This window comes from Peromyscus eremicus, unplaced genomic scaffold (genome assembly GCF_949786415.1).
Source record: "Peromyscus eremicus unplaced genomic scaffold, PerEre_H2_v1 PerEre#2#chr22_unloc_1, whole genome shotgun sequence".
NCBI classification, from domain to species: domain Eukaryota; kingdom Metazoa; phylum Chordata; class Mammalia; order Rodentia; family Cricetidae; genus Peromyscus; species Peromyscus eremicus.
Window position 1 is genome coordinate 79,035 of NW_026734286.1, and position 15,130 is coordinate 94,164.

The window sequence follows — 15,130 nt, forward strand, 5'->3', positions numbered from 1 at the left end:
ACACGGGCCATATCTAGTTTAACGGTGCTTAGGAAACTGACAAGAACAGTAGCTTCCCTTCAGTCCAATACACTGTACTTGCTGGGAACAGACGCGGTCGCTATTTGCACTGTGTATGACAATGGGAGCGCAATAGTGACTCTTCTTACCAGAAAACAACTCTTGCTCGTGGACCAGAAACTGCATGGGATTCAACTCCATTTATGACTGGGAAACAAACGTTAGCTCTCCTTACAAGAAACACTCTCTGCTTTTGAGAAAAGAGCACTCTTTTACTCTACTGTGTTTCCTCTAGGGCCAGAACAGTGAGTTTGCTCAGAACAAAAGAACTGTGCTTCCAAAACACACGGGCCATATCTAGTAAAACTCTGCTTAGGAAACTTACAAGAAGAATAGATCCTGTTCATTCCGGTACACTGTACTTGCTGGGAACCGACGCCAGTGCTGTTTGCCCTGTGTATGACAATGGGAGTGCAATAGTGACACTTCTTACCAGAAAACAACTCTTGCTCGTAGGACCAGAAACTTCATGGGATTCAACTACATTTAGGACTGGGAAACAAACGCTAGCTTGCCTTACAAGAAACACACTCTGCTTCTCAGAAAATGGCACTCTTCTACTCTACTGTGTTTCCTATGGAGTCCGAACAGTGAGCTTGCTCAGAACAAAAGAACTGTTCTCCCTAAACACACGGGCCATATCTAGTTCAACTCTACTTAGGAAACTGACAAGAACAGTAGCTCCTCTTCAGTCCAATACACTGTATTTGGTGGAACAGAGGAGAGTGCTATTTGCACTGTGTATGGCAATGGGAGCGCAATAGTGACTTTCCTTACCAGAAAACAACTCTTGCTCGTAGGACCAAAAACTGCATGTGATTCAACACCATTAAAACTGGGAAACAAACGCTAGTTCGCCTTACAAGACACACACTCTGCTTTTGAGAAAAGAGCACTCTTCTACTATACAGTGTTTCCTACAGAGCCAAGACAGTGAGCATGCTCAGAACAAAAGAACTGTACTTCCTACACACACGGCCATATCTAGTTCAATTATGCTTAGGAAACTGACAAGAAAAGTAGATCTTATTCAGTCCAATACACTGTACTTGCTGGGAACAGACGCCAGTGCTATTTGCCCTGTGTATGACAATGGGAACGCAATAGTGACTCTTCTTACCAGAAAACAACTCTTGCTCGTAGGACCAGAAACTGCATGTGATTCAACTCCATTTAGGACAGGGAAACAAATGCTAGCTCGCCTTACAAGAAACACATTCTGCTTTTGAGAAAAGAGCACTCTTCTACTCTACTGTGTTTACTATAGGGCCAGAATAGTGAGCCTGTTCAGAACAAACGAACTGTGCTTCCTACACACACGGGCCATATCTAATGTAACTGTGCTTAGGAAACTGACAAGAACAGTAGCTACCCTTCAGTCCAATACACTGTACTTGCTGGGAACAGACACGAGTGCTGTTTGCCCTGTGTATGACAATGGGAGCGCAATGGTGACTCTTCTTAAAAGAAAACAAGTCTTGCTCGTAGGACCAGAAACTGCATGGGATTCAACTCCATTTAGGACTGGGAAACAAAAGCTAGCTTGCCTTACAAGAAACACACTCTGCTTCTGATAAAAGGGCACTCTTATACTCTACTGTGTTTTTTATGGGGTCCGAACAGTAAGCTTGCTCAGATTAAAAAAACTGTGCTTCCTACACACACGGGCCATATCTAGTTCAACTCTGCTTAGGAAACTGACAAGAACAGTAGCTCCTCTTAAGTCCAATACACTGTACTTGCTGGGAACAGACGTGAGTGCTATTTGCACTGTGTATGGCAATGGGAGCGCAATAGTGACTCTTCTTACCAGAAAACAACTCTTGCTTGTAGGACCAGAAACTGCAGGGGATTCAACTCCATTTCTGACTGGGAAACAAACACTAGCTCGCCTTACAAGAAACACACTCTGCTTCTGAAAAAAGGGCACTCTTCTACTCTACTGTGTTTCCTGTGGAGTCCGAACAGTGAGCTTGCTCAGAACAAAAGAACTGTGCTTCCTACACACACGGGCTATATCTAGTTCAACTCTGCTTAGGAAACTGACAAGAACAGTAGCTCCTCTTCAGTCCAATACACTGTACTTGCTGGGAAAAGACGCGAGTGCTATTTGCACTGTGTATGGCAATGGGAGCGCAATAGTGACTTTCCTTACCAGAAAACAACTCTTGCTCTTAGGACCAAAATCTGCATGTGATTCAACGCCACGTAGGACTGGGAAACAAACGCTAGCTCGCCTTACAAGAAACACACTCAGCTTTTGAGAAAAGAGCACTCTTCTACTTTACTGTGTTTCCTATAGGGCCAAAACAGTGAGCTTGCTCAGAACAAAAGAACTGTGCTTCCTACACACACGGCCATATCTAGTTCAACTCTCCTTAGGAAACTGACAAGAATAGTAGATCCTCTTCAGTCCAATACACTGTACTTGCTGGGAACACACGCCAGTGCTATTTGCCTGTGTATGACAATGGGAGCACAATAGTGACTCTTCTTACCAGAAAACAACTTTTGCTCGTAGGACCAGAAACTGCATGTGATTCAACTCCATTTAGGACTGGGAAACAAACGCTAGCTCGCCTTACAAGAAACACACTCAGCTTTGGGGAAAAGAGCACTCTTCTACTCTACTGTGTTTCCTATGGGGTCCGAACAGTGAGCTTGCTCAGAACAAAAGAACTGTGCTTCCTACACACACGGGCCATATCTAGTTCAACTCTGCTTAGGAAACTGACAAGAAGAGTAGCTCCTCTTCAGTCCAATACACTGTACTTGCTGGGAACAGACGCGAGTACTATTTGCACTGTGTATGGAAATGGGAGCGCAATAGTGACTCTTCTTATCAGAAAACAACTCTTGCTTGTAGGACCAAAAACTGCATATGATTCAACTCCATTTAGGACTGGGAAACAAATGCTAGCTTGTCTTACAAGAAACACACTATGCTTCTGAGAAAAGGGCACTCATCTACTCTACTGTGTTTACTATGGGGTCCGAACAGAGAGCTTGCTCAGAACAAAAGAACTGTGCTTCCTACACACACGGGCCCTATCTAGTTCAACTCTGCTTAGGAAACTGACAAGAACAGTAGCTCCTCTTCAGTCCAATACACTGTACTTGCTGGGAACAGACGCGAGTGCTATTTGCACTGTGTATGGCAATGGGAGCACAATAGTGACTCTTCTTACCAGAAAACAACTCTTGCTCATAGGACCAAAAACTGCATGTGATTTAACTCCATTTAGGACTGGAAAACAAATGCTAGCTCTCCTTACAAGAAACACACTCTGCTTTTGAGAAAAGAGCACTCTTCTACTCTACTGTGTTTCCTTTAGGGCCATAACAGTGAGCTTGCTCAGAACAAATGAACTGTGCTTCCTACACACACCATCCATATCTAGTGCAACTCTGCTTAGGAAACTGACAAGAACAGTAGATATTCTTCAGTCCAAAACAGTGTACTTGTTGGGAACAGACGCTTGCTATTTGCACTGTGTATGGAAATGGGAGTCAATAGTGACTCTTCTTACCAGAAAACAACTCTTGCTCGTAGGACCAGAAACTGCATGTGATTCAACTCCATTTAGGACTGGAAATAAACGCCAGCTGGCCTTACAAGAAACACACTCTGCTTTTGAGAAAAGAGCACTCTTCTACTCTACTGTGTTTCCTATAGGGCCAGAACAGTGAGCTTGCTCAGAACAAAAGAAGTGTGCTTCTACACACACGGGCCATATATAGATCAATTCTGCAGAGGAAAATGACAAGAACAGTAGATCCTCTTCAGTCCAATACACTGTACATGCTGGGAATAGACGCCAGCGCTATTTGCCCTTTGTATAACAATGGGAAAGCAATAGTGTCTCTTCTTACCAGAAAACAACTCTTGCTCGTAGGACCAAAAACTGCATGTGATTCAACTCCATTTAGGACTGGAAAACATATGCTAGCTCGTCTTACAAGAAACACACTCTGCTTTTTAGAAAAGCGCACTCTTCTACTCTACTGTGTTTCCTATGGGTTCCGAACAGTGAGCTTGCTCAGAACAAAAGAACTGTGCTTCCTACACACACGGGCCATATCTAGTTCAACTCTGCTTAGGAAACGGACAAGAACAGTAGCTCCTCTTCAGTCCAATACACTGTACTTGCTGGGAACAGACGGGAGTGCTATTTGCACTGTGTATGGCAATGGGAGCGCAATAGTGACTTTCATTACCAGAAAACAACTCTTGCTTGTAGGACCAAAAACTGCATGTGATTCAACTCCATTTAGGACTGGGAAACATACACTAGATCGCCTTACAAGAAACACACTCTGCTTTTTAGAAAAGCGCACTCTTCTACTCTCCTGTGTTGCCTATAGGGCCAAAACAGTGAGCTTTTCAGAACAAATGAACTGTGCTTCCTACACACACGGCCATATCTAGTTCAATTCTGCTTAGGAAACTGACAAGAATAGTAGATCCTCTTCAGTCCAATACACTGTACTTGCTGGGAACAGACGCCAGTGCTATTTGCCCTGTGTATGACAATGGAAGCGCAATAGTGACTCTTCTTACCAGAAAACAACTCTTGCTCGTAGGACGAGAAACTGCATGGGATTCAAATCCATTGAGGACTGGGATACAAACACTAGCTCGCCTTACAAAAACACACTCTGCTTTTGAGAAAAGAGCACTCTTCTACTCTACTGTGTTTCATATGGGGTCCGAGCAGTGAGCTTGCTCTGAACAAAAGAACTGTGTTTCCTACACACACGGGCCATATCTAGTTCAACTCTGCTTAGGAACTGACAAGAACAGTAGCTCCTCTTCAGTCCAATACACTGTACTTGCTGGGAACAGATGCCAGTGCTATTTGCACTGTGTATGGCAATGGGAGCGCAATAGTGACTCTTCTTACCAGAAAACAACTCTTCCTCGTAGGACCAGAAACTGCATGTGATTCAACTCCCTTTAGGACTGGGAAACAAACGCTAGCTTGCCTTACAAGAAACACACTCTGCTTCTGAGAAAAGGGCACTTTTCTACTCTACTGTGTTTCCTAAGGGGTCCGAACAGTGAGCTTGCTCAGAACAAAAGAACTGTGCTTCCTACACACGGGCCATATCTAGTTCAACTCTGCTTAGGAAACTGACAAGAACAGTAGCTCCTCTTCAGTCCAATACACGTATTTGCTAGGAATAGAGGCGAGTGCTATTTGCACTGTGTATGGCAATGGGAGCGCAATAGTGACTTTCCTTACCAGAAAACAACTCTTGCTCGTAGAAACAGAAACTGCATGTAATTCAACTCCATTTAGGACTGGGAAACAAATGCTAGCTCGCCTTACAAGAAACACCCTCTGCTTTTGAGAAAATAGTACTCTTCTACTCTACTGTTTTTACTATAGGGCCAGAATAGTGAGCTTGCTCAGAACAAAAGAACTGTGCTTCCTACACACACGTGCCATATCTAATTTAACTGTGCTTAGGAAACTGACAAGAACAGTAGCTCCCCTTTATTCCAATACACTGTTCTTGCTGGGAACAGACGCGAGTGTTATTTGCACTGTGTATGGAAATGGGAACGCAATAGTGATTCTTCTTACCAGAAAACAACTCTTGCTCGTAGGACCAAAAACTGCATGTGATTCAACTCCATTTAGGACTGGAAACAAACACCAGCTGCCCTTACAAGAAACACACTCTGCTTTTGAGAAAAGAGCACACTTCTACTCTACTGTGTTTCCTATAGGGCCAGAACAGTGAGCTTGCTCAGAACAAAAGAAGTGTGCTTCCTACACACACGGGCCATATCTAGATCAATTCTGCAGAGGAAAATGACAAGAAGAGTAGATCCTCTTCTGTCCAATACACTGTACAGCTGGGAACAGACGCCAGTGCTATTTGCCCTGTGTATGACAATGGGAGCGCAATAGTGACTCTTCCTACCAGAAAACAACTCTTGCTCGTAGGACTAGAAACTCCATGGAATTCAACTCCATTTAGGACTGGGAAACAAACGCTAGATCGCCTTACAAGAAACACACTCTGCTTTTGAGAAAAGAGCACTCTTCTACTCTACTGTGTTTCCTATGTGGTCCGAACACTGAGCTTGCTCAGAACAAAAGAACTGGGCTTCCTACACACACGAGCCATATCTAGTTCAACTCTGCTTAGGAAACTGACAAGAACAGTAGCTCCTCTTCAGTCCAATACACTGTACTTGCTGTTAACAGAAGCGAGTGCTATTTGCCCTATGTATGGCAATGGGAGCGCAACAGTGACTCTTCTTAACAGAAAACATGTCTTGCTCGTAGGACCAGAAACTGCATGTGATTCAACTCAATTTAGGACTGGGAAACAAACGCTACTCGCCTTACAAGAAACACACTCTGCTTTTGAGAAAAGAGCACTCTTCTACTCTACTGTGTTTCCTATAGGGCCAGAACAGTGAGCTTGCTCAGAACAAAAGAACTGTGCTTCCTACACACACGGGTTATATCTAGATCAATTCTGCAGAGGAAAATGACAAGAACAGCAGATCCTCTTCAGTCCAATACACTGTACATGCTGGGAACAGACGCCAGTGCTATTTGCCCTGTGTATGACAATGGGAGCGCAATAGTGACTTTTCTTACGAGTAAACAACTCTTGCTCCTAGAACTAGAAACTGCATGTGATTCAACTCCATTTAGGACTGGGAAACAAATGCTAGCTCGCCTTACAAGAAACACACTCTGCTTTTGAGAAAAGGACACTCTTCTACTCTACTGTGTTTCCTATAGGGCCAAAACAGTGAGCTTGCTCAGAACAAAAGAACTGTGCTTCCTACACACACGGGCCATATCTAGTTCAACTCTGCTTTGGAAACTGACAAGAACAGTAGATCCTCTTCAGTCCAATACTTTGTACATTTTGGGAACAGACGCCAGTGCTGTTTGCCCTGTGTTTGACAATGACAGTGCAATAGTGACTCTTCTTACCAGAAAAAAACTCTTCCTCCTAGGACCAGAAACTGCATGGGATTCAACTCCATTTAGGACTGGGAAACAAACGCTAGCTCGCCTTACACAAAACACATTCTGCTTCTGAGAAAAGGGCACTCATCTCCTCTACTGTATTTCCTATGGGGTCCGAACAGTGAGCTTGCTCAGAACAAAAGAACTGTGCTTCCTACACACACGGGCCATATCTAGTTCAACTCTGCTTAGGAAACTGACAAGAACAGTAGTAGCTCCTCTTCAGTCCAATACACTGTACTTGCTGGGAACAGACGCAAGTGCTATTTGCACTGTGCATGGGAATGGGAGCGCAATAGTGACTTTCCTTACCAGAAAACAACTCTTGCTCATGGGACCGAAAACTGCATGTGATTCAAATCCATTTAGGACTGGAAAACAAACGCTAGCTCTCCTTACAAGAAACACACTTTGCTTTTGAGAAAAGAGCACTCTTCTACTCTACTGTGTTTCCTTTAGGGCCAGAACAGTGAGCTTGCTCAGAACAAATGAACTGTGCTTCCTACACACACGGTATATCTAGTTCAACTCTGCTTAGGAAACTGACAAGAACAGTAGATATTCTTCAGTCCAAAACAGTGTACTTGCTGGGAACAGACGCTTGCTATTTGCACTGTGTATGGAAATGGGAGTCAATAGTGACTCTTCTTACCAGAAAACAACTCTTGCTCGTAGGACCAAAAACTGCATGTGATTCAACTCCATTTAGGACTGGAAAAAAACGCCAGCTGGCCTTACAAGAAACACACTCTGCTTTTGAGAAAAGAGCACTCTTCTACTCTACTGTGTTTCCTATAGGGCCATAACAGTGAGCTTGCTCAGAACAAAAGAAGTGTGCTTCTACACACACGGGCCATATATAGATCAATTCTGCAGAGGAAAATGACAAGAACAGTAGATCCTCTTCAGTCCAATACACTGTACATGCTGGGAATAGACGCCAGCGCTATTTGCCCTTTGTATAACAATGGGAAAGCAATAGTGTCTCTTCTTACCAGAAAACAACTCTTGCTCGTAGGACCAAAAACTGCATGTGATTCAACTCCATTTAGGACTGGAAAACATATGCTAGCTCGTCTTACAAGAAACACACTCTGCTTTTTAGAAAAGCGCACTCTTCTACTCTACTGTGTTTCCTATGGGTTCCGAACAGTGAGCTTGCTCAGAACAAAAGAACTGTGCTTCCTACACACACGGGCCATATCTAGTTCAACTCTGCTTAGGAAACGGACAAGAACAGTAGCTCCTCTTCAGTCCAATACACTGTACTTGCTGGGAACAGACGGGAGTGCTATTTGCACTGTGTATGGCAATGGGAGCGCAATAGTGACTTTCATTACCAGAAAACAACTCTTGCTTGTAGGACCAAAAACTGCATGTGATTCAACTCCATTTAGGACTGGGAAACATACACTAGATCGCCTTACAAGAAACACACTCTGCTTTTTAGAAAAGCGCACTCTTCTACTCTCCTGTGTTGCCTATAGGGCCAAAACAGTGAGCTTGCTCAGAACAAATGAACTGTGCTTCCTACACACACGGCCATATCTAGTTCAATTCTGCTTAGGAAACTGACAAGAATAGTAGATCCTCTTCAGTCCAATACACTGTACTTGCTGGGAACAGACGCCAGTGCTATTTGCCCTGTGTATGACAATGGAAGCGCAATAGTGACTCTTCTTACCAGAAAACAACTCTTGCTCGTAGGACGAGAAACTGCATGGGATTCAAATCCATTGAGGACTGGGATACAAACACTAGCTCGCCTTACAAAAACACACTCTGCTTTTGAGAAAAGAGCATTCTTCTACTCTACTGTGTTTCGTATGGGGTCCGAGAAGTGAGCTTGCTCTGAACAAAAGAACTGGGCTTCCTGCACACACGGGCCATATCTAGTTCAACTCTGCTTAGGAACTGACAAGAACAGTAGCTCCTCTTCAGTCCAATACACTGTACTTGCTGGGAACAGATGCCAGTGCTATTTGCACTGTGTATGGCAATGGGAGCGCAATAGTGACTCTTCTTACCAGAAAACAACTCTTCCTGGTAGGACCAGAAACTGCATGTGATTCAACTCCCTTTAGGACTGGGAAACAAACGCTAGCTTGCCTTACAAGAAACACACTCTGCTTCTGAGAAAAGGGCACTTTTCTACTCTACTGTGTTTCCTAAGGGTTCCGAACAGTGAGCTTGCTCAGAACAAAAGAACTGTGCTTCCTACACACGGGCCATATCTAGTTCAACTCTGCTTAGGAAACTGACAAGAACAGTAGCTCCTCTTCAGTCCAATACACGTATTTGCTAGGAATAGAGGCGAGTGCTATTTGCACTGTGTATGGCAATGGGAGCGCAATAGTGACTTTCCTTACCAGAAAACAACTCTTGCTCGTAGAAACAGAAACTGCATGTGATTCAACTCCATTTAGGACTGGGAAACAAATGCTAGCTCGCCTTACAAGAAACACCCTCTGCTTTTGAGAAAATAGTACTCTTCTACTCTACTGTTTTTACTATAGGGCCAGAATAGTGAGCTTGCTCAGAACAAAAGAACTGTGCTTCCTACACACACGTGCCATATCTAATTTAACTGTGCTGAGGAAACTGACAAGAACAGTAGCTCCCCTTTATTCCAATACACTGTTCTTGCTGGGAACAGACGCGAGTGTTATTTGCACTGTGTATGGAAATGGGAGCGCAATAGTGATTCTTCTTACCAGAAAACAACTCTTGCTCGTAGGACCAAAAACTGCATGTGATTCAACTCCATTTAGGACTGGAAACAAACACCAGCTGCCCTTACAAGAAACACACTCTGCTTTTGAGAAAAGAGCACACTTCTACTCTACTGTGTTTCCTATAGGGCCAGAACAGTGAGCTTGCTCAGAACAAAAGAAGTGTGCTTCCTACACACACGGGCCATATCTAGATCAATTCTGCAGAGGAAAATGACAAGAACAGTAGATCCTCTTCTGTCCAATACATTGTACATGCTGGGAACAGACGCCAGTGCTATTTGCCCTGTGTATGACAATGGGAGCGCAATAGTGACTCTTCCTACCAGAAAACAACTCTTGCTCGTAGGACTAGAAACTCCATGGAATTCAACTCCATTTAGGACTGGGAAACAAACGCTAGATCGCCTTACAAGAAACACACTCTGCTTTTGAGAAAAGAGCACTCTTCTACTCTACTGTGTTTCCTATGTGGTCCGAACACTGAGCTTGCTCAGAACAAAAGAACTGGGCTTCCTACACACACGAGCCATATCTAGTTCAACTCTGCTTAGGAAACTGACAAGAACAGTAGCTCCTCTTCAGTCCAATACACTGTACTTGCTGTTAACAGAAGCGAGTGCTATTTGCCCTATGTATGGCAATGGGAGCGCAACAGTGACTCTTCTTAACAGAAAACATGTCTTGCTCGTAGGACCAGAAACTGCATGTGATTCAACTCAATTTAGGACTGGGAAACAAACGCTACTCGCCTTACAAGAAACACACTCTGCTTTTGAGAAAAGAGCACTCTTCTACTCTACTGTGTTTCCTATAGGGCCAGAACAGTGAGCTTGCTCAGAACAAAAGAACTGTGCTTCCTACACACACGGGTTATATCTAGATCAATTCTGCAGAGGAAAATGACAAGAACAGCAGATCCTCTTCAGTCCAATACACTGTACATGCTGGGAACAGACGCCAGTGCTATTTGCCCTGTGTATGACAATGGGAGCGCAATAGTGACTTTTCTTACGAGTAAACAACTCTTGCTCCTAGAACTAGAAACTGCATGTGATTCAACTCAATTTAGGACTGGGAAACAAATGCTAGCTCGCCTTACAAGAAACACACTCTGCTTTTGAGAAAAGGACACTCTTCTACTCTACTGTGTTTCCTATAGGGCCAAAACAGTGAGCTTGCTCAGAACAAAAGAACTGTGCTTCCTACACACACGGGCCATATCTAGTTCAACTCTGCTTAGGAAACTGACAAGAACAGTAGATCCTCTTCAGTCCAATACTTTGTACATTTTGGGAACAGACGCCAGTGCTGTTTGCCCTGTGTTTGACAATGACAGTGCAATAGTGACTCTTCTTACCAGAAAAAAACTCTTCCTCCTAGGAACAGAAACTGCATGGGATTCAACTCCATTTAGGACTGGGAAACAAACGCTAGCTCGCCTTACACAAAACACATTCTGCTTCTGAGAAAAGGACACTCATCTCCTCTACTGTATTTCCTATGGGGTCCGAACAGTGAGCTTGCTCAGAACAAAAGAACTGTGCTTCCTACACACACGGGCCATATCTAGTTCAACTCTGCTTAGGAAACTGACAAGAACAGTAGTAGCTCCTCTTCAGTCCAATACACTGTACTTGCTGGGAACAGACGCGAGTGCTATTTGCACTGTGCATGGGAATGGGAGCGCAATAGTGACTTTCCTTACCAGAAAACAACTCTTGCTCATGGGACCGAAAACTGCATGTGATTCAAATCCATTTAGGACTGGAAAACAAACGCTAGCTCTCCTTACAAGAAACACACTCTGCTTTTGAGAAAAGAGCACTCTTCTACTCTACTGTGTTTCCTTTAGGGCCAGAACAGTGAGCTTTCTCAGAACAAATGAACTGTGCTTCCTACACACACGGTATATCTAGTTCAACTCTGCTTAGGAAACTGACAAGAACAGTAGATATTCTTCAGTCCAAAACAGTGTACTTGCTGGGAACAGACGCTTGCTATTTGCACTGTGTATGGAAATGGGAGTCAATAGTGACTCTTCTTACCAGAAAACAACTCTTGCTCGTAGGACCAGAAACTGCATGTGATTCAACTCCATTTAGGACTGGAAAAAAACGCCAGCTGGCCTTACAAGAAACACACTCTGCTTTTGAGAAAAGAGCACTCTTCTACTCTACTGTGTTTCCTATAGGGCCATAACAGTGAGCTTGCTCAGAACAAAAGAAGTGTGCTTCTACACACACGGGCCATATATAGATCAATTCTGCAGAGGAAAATGACAAGAACAGTAGATCCTCTTCAGTCCAATACACTGTACATGCTGGGAATAGACGCCAGCGCTATTTGCCCTTTGTATAACAATGGGAACGCAATAGTGTCTCTTCTTACCAGAAAACAACTCTTGCTCGTAGGACCAAAAACTGCATGTGATTCAACTCCATTTAGGACTGGAAAACATACGCTAGCTCGTCTTACAAGAAACACACTCTGCTTTTTAGAAAAGCGCACTCTTCTACTCTACTGTGTTTCCTATGGGTTCCGAACAGTGAGCTTGCTCAGAACAAAAGAACTGTGCTTCCTACACACACGGGCCATATCTAGTTCAACTCTGCTTAGGAAACGGACAAGAACAGTAGCTCCTCTTCAGTCCAATACACTGTACTTGCTGGGAACAGACGGGAGTGCTATTTGCACTGTGTATGGCAATGGGAGCGCAATAGTGACTTTCATTACCAGAAAACAACTCTTGCTTGTAGGACCAAAAACTGCATGTGATTCAACTCCATTTAGGACTGGGAAACATACACTAGCTCGCCTTACAAGAAACACACTCTGCTTTTTAGAAAAGCGCACTCTTCTACTCTCCTGTGTTGCCTATAGGGCCAAAACAGTGAGCTTGCTCAGAACAAATGAACTGTGCTTCCTACACACACGGCCATATCTAGTTCAATTCTGCTTAGGAAACTGACAAGAATAGTAGATCCTCTTCAGTCCAATACACTGTACTTGCTGGGAACAGACGCCAGTGCTATTTGCCCTGTGTATGACAATGGAAGCGCAATAGTGACTCTTCTTACCAGAAAACAACTCTTGCTCGTAGGACGAGAAACTGCATGGGATTCAAATCCATTGAGGACTGGGATACAAACACTAGCTCGCCTTACAAAAACACACTCTGCTTTTGAGAAAAGAGCACTCTTCTACTCTACTGTGTTTCATATGGGGTCCGAGCAGTGAGCTTGCTCTGAACAAAAGAACTGTGTTTCCTACACACACGGGCCATATCTAGTTCAACTCTGCTTAGGAACTGACAAGAACAGTAGCTCCTCTTCAGTCCAATACACTGTACTTGCTGGGAACAGATGCCAGTGCTATTTGCACTGTGTATGGCAATGGGAGCGCAATAGTGACTCTTCTTACCAGAAAACAACTCTTCCTCGTAGGACCAGAAACTGCATGTGATTCAACTCCCTTTAGGACTGGGAAACAAACGCTAGCTTGCCTTACAAGAAACACACTCTGCTTCTGAGAAAAGGGCACTTTTCTACTCTACTGTGTTTCCTAAGGGGTCCGAACAGTGAGCTTGCTCAGAACAAAAGAACTGTGCTTCCTACACACGGGCCATATCTAGTTCAACTCTGCTTAGGAAACTGACAAGAACAGTAGCTCCTCTTCAGTCCAATACACGTATTTGCTAGGAATAGAGGCGAGTGCTATTTGCACTGTGTATGGCAATGGGAGCGCAATAGTGACTTTCCTTACCAGAAAACAACTCTTGCTCGTAGAAACAGAAACTGCATGTAATTCAACTCCATTTAGGACTGGGAAACAAATGCTAGCTCGCCTTACAAGAAACACCCTCTGCTTTTGAGAAAATAGTACTCTTCTACTCTACTGTTTTTACTATAGGGCCAGAATAGTGAGCTTGCTCAGAACAAAAGAACTGTGCTTCCTACACACACGTGCCATATCTAATTTAACTGTGCTTAGGAAACTGACAAGAACAGTAGCTCCCCTTTATTCCAATACACTGTTCTTGCTGGGAACAGACGCGAGTGTTATTTGCACTGTGTATGGAAATGGGAACGCAATAGTGATTCTTCTTACCAGAAAACAACTCTTGCTCGTAGGACCAAAAACTGCATGTGATTCAACTCCATTTAGGACTGGAAACAAACACCAGCTGCCCTTACAAGAAACACACTCTGCTTTTGAGAAAAGAGCACACTTCTACTCTACTGTGTTTCCTATAGGGCCAGAACAGTGAGCTTGCTCAGAACAAAAGAAGTGTGCTTCCTACACACACGGGCCATATCTAGATCAATTCTGCAGAGGAAAATGACAAGAAGAGTAGATCCTCTTCTGTCCAATACACTGTACAGCTGGGAACAGACGCCAGTGCTATTTGCCCTGTGTATGACAATGGGAGCGCAATAGTGACTCTTCCTACCAGAAAACAACTCTTGCTCGTAGGACTAGAAACTCCATGGAATTCAACTCCATTTAGGACTGGGAAACAAACGCTAGATCGCCTTACAAGAAACACACTCTGCTTTTGAGAAAAGAGCACTCTTCTACTCTACTGTGTTTCCTATGTGGTCCGAACACTGAGCTTGCTCAGAACAAAAGAACTGGGCTTCCTACACACACGAGCCATATCTAGTTCAACTCTGCTTAGGAAACTGACAAGAACAGTAGCTCCTCTTCAGTCCAATACACTGTACTTGCTGTTAACAGAAGCGAGTGCTATTTGCCCTATGTATGGCAATGGGAGCGCAACAGTGACTCTTCTTAACAGAAAACATGTCTTGCTCGTAGGACCAGAAACTGCATGTGATTCAACTCAATTTAGGACTGGGAAACAAACGCTACTCGCCTTACAAGAAACACACTCTGCTTTTGAGAAAAGAGCACTCTTCTACTCTACTGTGTTTCCTATAGGGCCAGAACAGTGAGCTTGCTCAGAACAAAAGAACTGTGCTTCCTACACACACGGGTTATATCTAGATCAATTCTGCAGAGGAAAATGACAAGAACAGCAGATCCTCTTCAGTCCAATACACTGTACATGCTGGGAACAGACGCCAGTGCTATTTGCCCTGTGTATGACAATGGGAGCGCAATAGTGACTTTTCTTACGAGTAAACAACTCTTGCTCCTAGAACTAGAAACTGCATGTGATTCAACTCCATTTAGGACTGGGAAACAAATGCTAGCTCGCCTTACAAGAAACACACTCTGCTTTTGAGAAAAGGACACTCTTCTACTCTACTGTGTTTCCTATAGGGCCAAAACAGTGAGCTTGCTCAGAACAAAAGAACTGTGCTTCCT